General features: G+C 37.5%; 1 non-coding gene across 1 annotated transcript; it reads left to right on the top strand.

Annotated features, from left to right (window-relative positions):
* The first annotated feature begins 8,644 nt into the window (after window positions 1-8,644).
* Window positions 8,645-8,808, top strand: LOC112209121 (U1 spliceosomal RNA). Its single transcript, XR_002943788.1, has one exon. It is a non-coding gene; the product is annotated as a U1 spliceosomal RNA (small nuclear RNA).
* The last annotated feature ends 980 nt before the right edge of the window (window positions 8,809-9,788 follow it).

Consider the following 9,788-nt stretch of genomic DNA (forward strand, 5'->3'; position numbering starts at 1 on the left):
CAGTTTGCCAAGAGCTGTGGATACACAGATGATTGTGACATAGTTCCTACTCCTCAAGGAGAAATGAGAATGAGATTCAGACAAGTGAACTGTCAATGATGCAATTCTAGATAAGGGCTGTCATGGGATAAGGGGAGCGTGGGGTGCTATGCTTCCCCAAAGGGAGTCAGAGGAAGTGTCTGCTGGAGGCATCAAAATTAGGGCTCTGTCTATGCTGGAACCTTAGCCCTAGTGGGGGCTTGTATTTCTCAGTTTTCCTTGCCTGCTAGGTGAAAATTTATTTAGCTAGGGCACAGTGCTTCTGGCCCTAATGAGGTACTTCTCTTTGTGGGCAATATTTTTGTGATTGATAAAATAAATGCATCTTCCTCAACTGACATCAGGAAAATGTGGAGAGGTGACAGGGTGATGGGCCACAGAGAGGGAGAAATGAGTACATCTCTGTACGTACAAATGCTTTTTCATCGAGATGAGTACATCTCTGTACGTACAAATGCTTTTTCATCTATATGTTGTTATCCATACAAAAATAGCAATCCACAAGACCCGTTGTAATAAAGGAATTACAGGGCATCAAAGAAAAGAGGGTGTTTTCCGGGCTTGTTTAAGCATTGGTGCTCATCTCTACCATTCAGGAAGAAAATCCATCAGGCTTTTATTCTGTTTCTCAGTGCCTAATGGACTATATGAAACTCAATTTCTGTACAGCAAGTTGGCCATAAGATGTACTTAGCAGACAATTAACATCAGCAGCCAACAACTAGAGTTGGTTGAATATCTACCGGCCTGGGGCAATCCTCATGAGTGATAGAAGTAATCTTAAAAGAAATCAGTTCCCACCCTCTTGGTTTATGTTTCTTAAAATGGGATCCAAGGATCAGCTGTATCAGAACCAAAGAGGGTACTTGTTACAAATACAGGTTCTAAGATCCCTCTTCCAGATCTTGATTCAGAATCTCTTTAGGTAGTAAACCCATACAAGAATTTTTTTTTTTCCGTCTCACTCTGTTGTCCAGGCTGGAGTGCAGTGGCCCAATCTCAGCTCACTGCAACCTTCGCTTCCTGGGTTCAAGTGATTCTCCTGTATCAGCCTCCTGAGTAGCTGGGATTACAGGCATGCGCCAACATGCTCAGCTAATTTTTGTATTTTTAGTAGAGATGGGGTTTTGCCATTTTGGCCAGGCTGGTCTTGAACCTCTGACCTCAGGTGATCCACCCACCTCGGCCTCTCGAAGTCCTAGGATTACAGGTGTGAGCCACTGCTCCCGGACCTATATACGGATTTTTAAAAATAAATTTCTCAATGATTTTTATGCATGCCACAGTTTGGGGAACACTACTATGGCAGTTTACAATCTTAGAATGCAATCTGGAACAGGCATACATATAAAGCAAGAATGTACAGAGGGAAATATGAAAAACACATTTAATCCATGGTAATAAACGTAGATTGAAAGAGAAGAAATAATATTCATGACACTGCAGTCCCAGAAACCATTAAAACACAATTAGATTTTTCTTGCTAAAAAGCACCAACCACAGAGATGCTAATTGCTCACTAGTCCTAGATCCAGGAGCTTTAGATTAATTTTCTAGTGGGCTTACCTGGTTCTTGTACTACGTATATATTGCTAGGGGTAAGTTGAGGGACTATTTCAGAAGCACCAGTGGCACCTTGGCATAAATACACATTTCAGACCAGGGCAAATTTTACTCTACAATAACAGCCAGGATCTGGGATGAGGAGGCATCCTGTCTCAACCGGGAAGAATTGCACAGATTTTATCAGTAGTTTTACAGGGAATTTTCTCAATTGTCCAGACCCGGGTTAATGGACTTGCAGATTTAGAATCCCACCTCTCCTTGGCCACTATTCATCTCATCACTGATGCTGATGTTTCTCTTCTTCACAGACCCTTCCCTCTTCCCTGGGTTTAAGGACTATATATTCCTAGAAGTCCCTGCTAAACAAGTAACTGCAGGTTATAATCCACAGTGGCTAAAGCTAATCTGATGAATGAGATAATTGAAAGACAAAAAAACAGAAGGCTCAAAAGTCTGCATCAAGTTCTTAGATGTTCACATTGCACAGAAAAAAAGAGAGAAATGATGGGGAAAGGGTAAAAAAAAGGAGAGGAGAGAGATAATTATGCAAATATGAAAAGAAAGCAGATGGTGGGACTGGAAGCCTCAGGTGGCAGTGTCATTTTTAAAAGGTCAAACTTGGAAAGGCAGATATTGTAACCAGTGATTTAGAATCACATTGCCTCTTTTCCTTCTTGTTTATGGGTTGAAATGTGTCCCTCCAAACCAGAATAAAATCCTAACCCCCAGAAACTGTGAATGTGATCTTATTTGGAAATAAGGTCTTTGCCAGTGATCAAATTAAGATGAGGTCATTAGGGTGGGCGTTAATCTGACTGGTATCCTTATTAAAAGAGGGAAATTTGGGCACAGAAATAGACATGGATAAAGGAAAGACATGTAAAGACACAGGGAGAAGGCCATCTACAGCCAACGAGTGCCTGAGGCTGCTGGGAACTAGGAGAGATCTCACAGAGCTCAGGAGAAGCCCATCCTTCCAGCACCTTGATTTTTGCACTTCTAGCCACTCTAGAACTGTGAGACGATACACTTTTCTTGTTTAAGGCATCCAATTTCTGGCAGTTTGTTATGGCAGCCCAAGGAAAAAATGCATTTCTTGAAAATTATATTTAAGAATTAAAAAGAACAAATCAGAATGCTATCAAGATAGAAAACTTTGTATGACTGAATTTTCTAAGCAAGTTTTGTTTTTGTAAATGAATTGATAGTAAGAGTGGGCAAATAAATATGATAGACTGGGTTATAACTCAAAAAGTTGAAGTCAAAATTTCTGATAAACAATGAAAATAAAAAGTGGGTCTTGTTATTCTCAGGCAGCTTGGTGTGGGCCGATGGAGCTGAGGACTCTTACAAACTGGCACAACCTCCTCTTTTTCAATTGAGGAAACTGAGAACAATTAAATAACTTGGCCAAAAAATAGCTTTTAGCTTATAAAGCAATTACATCGGCTATATGAATAGAAGCTTGACTGACCAGAACTTTTCAATGTACTTTATTACACAACGTAATTGACTCAAGAGACAGGCAACTTTGTCTGCCAATATGTTTCCAAATCATCCTAGGAGGCAAGGGCATTATATTTCTTCTGTGAGACTTTCAGATACAGTGAATAGCTGCATGCCATGTTTACTCACCTGAAAGGGGCAGGGTGATGATTATTGCCACCCTCATTACATTTAGGTTTTTTCGTTTGTTTTTAATTTTTATTTTCATAGGTTATTGAGGAACAGGTGGTGTTTGGTTACATGAGTAAGTTCTTTAGTGGTGATGTGTGAGATTTTGGTGCACCCATCACCTGAGTAGTATACACTGCACACAGTTTGTAGTCTTTTACCCCTTAATTCCTTTCCACCCTTTCCCCATGAGTCCTCAAAGTCCATTGTGTCATTCTTAGGCCTTTGCATCCTCATAGCTTAGCTCCCACTTATAAGTGAGAACATACGATGTTTGGTTTTCCATTCCTGAGTTACTTCACTTAGAATAATAGTCTCCAATCTCACCCAGGTTGCTGCAAATGCCGTTAATTCATTTTTATGGCTGAGTAGTATTCCATTATATATATACCACAGTTTCTTTATCCACTCATTGATTGATGGGCATTTGGGTTAGTTCCCCATTTTTGCACTTGCAAATTGTGCTGCTTTAAACATGTGTGTGCAAGTATCTCTTTCATATAACGACTTCTTTTCCTCTGAGTAGATACCTGGTAGTGGGATTGCTGGATCAAATGGTATTTCTACTCTTATTTCTTTAAGGAATCTTCACACTGTTTTCCATAGTGGCTGTACTAGTTTACATCCCCACCAGCAGTGTAGAAGTGTTCCCTGTTCACCGCATCCATGCCAACATCTATTATTTTTTGATTTTTTGATTATGGCCATTCTTGGAGGAGTAAGGTGGTTTTGTTGCATTTCCCTGGTCACTAGTGTTGTCGAGCATTTTTTCATATGTTTGTTGGCCATTTGTATATCTTCTTTTGAGAATTGTCTATTCATGTCCTTAGCCTACTTTTTGTTTTTTCTTGCTAATTTTTTTGAGTCCGTTGTAGATTCTGGATATTACTCCTTTGTCAGATGTATAAATTGTGAAGACTTTCTCCCACTCTGTGGGTTGTCTGCTTACTCTGCTGACTGTTCTTTTTGCCATGCAAAAGCTTTTTAGTTTGATTAAATTCCAGCTATTTATCTTTGTTTTTATTGCATTTGCTTTTGGGTTCTTGGTCATGAAATCTTTGCCTAAGCCAATGTCTAGAAGGGTTTTTCCAATGTTATCTTCTAAAATTTTTATAGTTTCAAGTCTTAGATTTAAGTCTTTGATCCATCTTTAGTTGATTTTTGTATAAGGTGAGAGATGAGGATCCAGTTTCGTTCTCCTACATGTGGCTTGCCAATTATCCCAGCACCATATATTGAATACGGTGTCCTTTCCCCACTTTACGCTTGTATTTGCTTTGTGGAGATCAGTTGGCTGTAAGTATTTGGGTTTATTTCTGGGTTTTCTAATCTGTTCCATCAGTCTATGTGCCTATTTTTATACTAGTACCATACTGTTTTGGTGACTATGGCCTTATAGTATAGTTTGAAATCAGGTAATGTGATGCCTCAAGATTTATTCTTTTTGCTTAGTTTTGTTTTTGCTATGTGTGCTCTTTTTTGGTTCCATATAAATTTTAGGATTGTTTTTTCTAATTCTGTGAAGAATGATGGTGGTATTTTGGTGGGAATTGCATTGAATTTGTAGATTGCTTTTGGCAGTATGGTCATTTTCACAATATTAATTTTACCAAACCATGAGCATGGGCTGTGTTTTCATTTGTTGGTATTGTCTATGATTTCTTTCAGCACAGTTCTGTAGTTTTTCTTGTAGAGGTCTTTCACTTCCTTGGTTAGGTACATTCCTAAGTATTTTATTTTCTTTGCAGCTATTGTATAAGGGGTTGAGTTCTTGATTTGTTTCTCAGCTTTGTTGCTGTTGGTGTGTAGAAGAGTTACTGATTTGTGTACATTAATTTTGTATCCCAAAATTTTGCTGAATTCTTTATCAGTTCTAGGAGTTTTCTGAAGGAGTATTTAGGGTTTTCTAGGTAAACAGTCATATCACTGGCAAACAGTCACAGTTTGACTTCCTTTTTACCAATTCGGATGCCCTTTATTTCTTTCTCTTATCCTATTGCTCTGACTAGAACTTCCAATACTATATTGAAGAGAAGTGGTAAGAGTGGGCATCCTTGTCTTGTTCCAGTTCTCAAAGGGAATGCTTTCAACTTTTCCTCATTCAGTATTATGTTGGCTGTGGGTGTTTCATAGATGGCTTTTATTACATTGAGGTATGTCCCCTGTATGCTGATTTTGATGAGAATTTTAATCATAAAGGGATGCTGGATTTTGTCAAATGCTTTTTCTGCATTTATTGAGATGATCATGTGATTTTTGTTTTTAATTCTGTTTACATGGTGTATCACATTTATTGACTTGCATATGTTAAGCCATCCTTGCATCCCTGGTATGAAACCCACTTGATCATGGTGGATTATTTTTATGATATATTATTGGATTCAGTTAGCTAGTATTTTGTTAAGGATTTTTGCATCTTTTGCATCTATGTTCATAAAGGATATTGGTCTGTGGTTTTGTTGTTGTTGTTGTACCTAGGTGATGTTCTTTTTGCATTGAATTTCCCAGATGTTCTTTGAGCTTCTTGTATTTGGATGTCTAGGTCTCTAGCAACGCGGGGGAAACTTTCCTCGATTATTCCCCCAAATATGTTTTCCAAACTTACAGATTTTTCTTCTTTCTCAGGAATGCTGATTATTCTGAGGTTTGGTCATGTAACATAATCCCAGACTTCTTGTAGGGTTTGCTCATATTTTCTTATTCTTTTTTCCATGTAATTGTTGGATTGGGTTAATTTGAAAACCTTGTCTTTGAGCTCCAAAGTTCTTCCTACTGTTTGTTCGATTCCATTGCTGAGACTTTCCAGGGCATTTTGCATTTCTATAAGCATGTCCATTGTTTCCTGAAGTTTTGATTGTTTTTTATTTATGCTACCTATTTCATTGAAAATTTCTCCCCTCGTTTCTTGTATCATTTTTTTGACTTCCTTAAATTGGGCTTTGCCTTCTGCTGGTGCCTCCCTGATTAGCTTAATAACTAACCTGAATTCTTTTCCAAGTATAGCAGGGATTTCTTCTTGGTTTGGATCCATTGCTCGTGAACTAGTGTGATTTTTTGGGAGTGTTAAAGAAACTTCTGTCATATTACCAGAGTGGTTTTTTGGTTTATTCTCATTTGGGTAGGCTCTGTCAGAGGGAAGGTCTAGGGCTCAAGGCCTGTTGTTCAGATTCTTTTGTCCCATGGGATGTTCCCTTGATGTAGTACTCTCCCCCTTTTCCTAGGGATGTGACTTCCTGAGAGCCGAGCTATAGTGACTGTTATTTCTCTTCTGGATCCAGCCACCCAGCAGTGCAGCAGGCTCCAGGCTGGTACTGGGGTTTGTCTGTACAGAGTTCTGTGTTGTGAACTGTCTATGGGTCTCTAAACTGCGGATACCAGCACAATATTTAGGGTGTATTCTGGGTCCTGCAGGAGCAATCTGCTTCCTTCAGAGAGTCTGTGGGTTCTCTTGGCTTTCCTGATTTGTTTCTGCAGTTGTTCTGGAGCAAAAGTTCACGATGTGAACCTCCACATGGTGCTCTGTCCATCCAAGTGGGAGCTGCAATCTACTTCTGCCTCCCATCCGCCATGATCTCTCTCACATTTGCTTTATTGTATGGTTTGAAGGTGGCATTTAAGATAATCAAGTAATGTCTACGGAACCTGAAAAAACATAAATTACTGTCTGCCCTCTCTCTTTCTATTTCTTCCCTCCTCCTTCTTCTTTTTCTCACCCTCTCCTTCCTTCCTCTCTCTCTCTCTCTCTTATCATTAGGTGATAAAGCAGGGTCTGTTTCAGACTCAATTAAAAATCATGAAAAAGATTTTTAAGATCTCAGGCTGGACAGCTGATAGAGCAAGGAAAAATAGGAAGGCTTCAATGCTGTAAGTAGAAGTGAACTGCATTTACTGAGGCCTCTGTTTAGAAAGGCTTTTTGAATGTAGTTGCAGGATATAAGAATCTTATAATTTGATGGGCAGTGGCTTCATATCTGAACTGTGTCAATATTTATAAACTGTACTGCAACACCATTGAGTGTTTTTTCTGATAAAGGCTTTTAACTGTCAAATATTACCTTGATTTGTCACTTGGCTTCAATTTTTAGTAGCTATGCTATGAAATGTGGATTTCAGGTATACCATCTCACTAATTATGGCATTCACTGATAACTTCATATATAAACTTATAACTAGAACAGGGATCTGTATCTTTATCAGTGATAAAGATTATCTATTTCAGCCTGGGCAACAAAGTAAGACTGTATCTCTACAAAAAAAATTAATCAGCTAGGTGTGGTGGCATGTGCCTGGAGTTCCAGCTACTTGGGAGGCTGAGGTGGGAGGATTGCTTGAGCTCAGGAGGTCAAGACTGCAGTGAGCTATGTTTGTACCACTGCACTCCAGCCTGAAAGACAGAGCGAGACCCTGTCTCAAAAAAAGAAAAAAAGATTATCAATTGATATAAAAAACTCTCATAGCCCCTCTCTGACAATAACTTTTTAGAAAACCTTTTTACTTTGGAAAGAATTTTATATATGAAAACTACAATGTCTGGGGTGAAAATATACGGGATGGGATTAAAAACACATTAGATACTACAGAAAAAACAATAAGTGAACTTATTGAAACTATACAAAATAAAGCCCGGAGAAAAAACTGAAAAAGTATTGAGCAGTACATCAGTGTGTTGTGAGCGATTTAAACGGCCTAATAAACATGTAATTAGAATCCCTATACAAGGTATAAATAGGAGAAAGTTTAAAAATATTTGAAGAAATTATTGCCAAAAATTTTTCAAATTTGTTGAGAAATATAACCCACAAATTCAGTGACTCATGAACTCCAAGCACAAGAAACAGAGAAATACATGAACATGCGTCATAATCAAGTTATTAAGAACCAAGCCAGGCCTGAGGGCATGTACCTGTAGTCCCAGGTACTCAGGAGTTTGAGGTGGGAAGATTGCTTGTTCCCAGGAGTTCTGGGCTGTAGTGCACTATGCCAATCAAGTGTCCACACTAACTTCAGTATCAGTATGGTGACCTCCCAGGAGCAGGGGACCACCAGGTTGCTAAGGAGGAGTGAACTGGCCTAGGTCAAAAATGGAGATGATCAAACCTGCTGTTCTCATCAGTAATGGAATCACCCCTGTGCATAGCCACTCACTCTAGCCTGAGCAACATAGCAGGACCCTGTCTCAAAAAAAGAAAAAACCAAAAACGAAAACCCAAAACAAAAACAAAAAAATGATAAAGAGAAAACATTAAAAGCATCCAAAGGAGTGGGAAAAATACATTATATATACAGGAATGAAGAAAAAATGACAGCAGATTCAGAAATAATCCGTGCCAGAAGACATTCAATCAGCAAAGAACTGAAGAATACTATACTTACCTGGCAGGGGAGATACCATGATCACATAGATGGTTTTCCCATGGCAAGTCTTATCCATTGCACTCTGGATGTGCTGACACCTGTGATTCCACCAAATGTGGGAAACTCAACTGCATAATTTGTGGTAGTGGGGGATTTTGTTTGCACTTTCCCCTGGAAAAAAAAAAAAAAGAACAACACTAGAAATGGTAAATAAGAGGGTAAAAATGAAATACACTTTTTCTTATTTTGAGTCTCTTTAAAAAATCATTGGCTGTTTAAAATATGTTGTTTAGTAATAGTATATAATGGAATTCATAGGGATTAGTGAAATAAAACGTATAACAGCAATAGCACAAAGGCTGATGGATGGTGGCTGTGGGGGCAGTGGTGAAAGAAAGTTTACTGTACCTGAAGTGGTATAATATTACTAGGAGGTAGACTATGATAAGCTAAAGATATATACTATAAATCTAAGATATAGATATATATCTAAAGATATATACTATAAATCTAAGATATAGATATATATCTAAAGATATATACTAGAGATATATACTAAATACTATAAAGATATATACTATAAATTCTAAAGTAACTGTTAAAGATATATAAGTCCTAAAGTAACTACTTAAAAAACAAATAAAAAGTTATAGTAAATAAACCCACTGAGAAGATATGATGGATTCTTAAAAAATAATAATCCAAAAGAAGTCAAGAAAAAGAAGGGAACAAAAAACAGAAGAAACAACTAAAAACTAATAGCAAAATTGTTCATTTAAACTCAGTTATGTTGATGATTACATTAAATGTAAATGGCCTAACCACCTCCAACCAAAAGGCAGAGATTGTATAAAAAAAGCAACCCAACAATAAGCTGTCTATAAAAAATTTACTTTAAATATAAACATATAGAGTAAAATAATGAAAACATGATGCTAATAATATTTAAAAGTTAGATTTCTTATATTAATATCAGACAATGTAGATTTCAGAACAAAAAATATCAGGATGGATTTAAAAAGGTTTTTTTCATTATGACAAGGGCTCAACTCATCAAAAGAACATAACAATTCTTAAAGTTTATGAACCTAATATCAGAGCTTCAAATTTTTTGAAGCAAAAATTGGTAGAACTCAAAAAATAAACAGATAAAA

Source organism: Pan troglodytes, chromosome 3 (genome assembly GCF_028858775.2).
Source record: "Pan troglodytes isolate AG18354 chromosome 3, NHGRI_mPanTro3-v2.0_pri, whole genome shotgun sequence".
NCBI lineage: Eukaryota > Metazoa > Chordata > Mammalia > Primates > Hominidae > Pan > Pan troglodytes.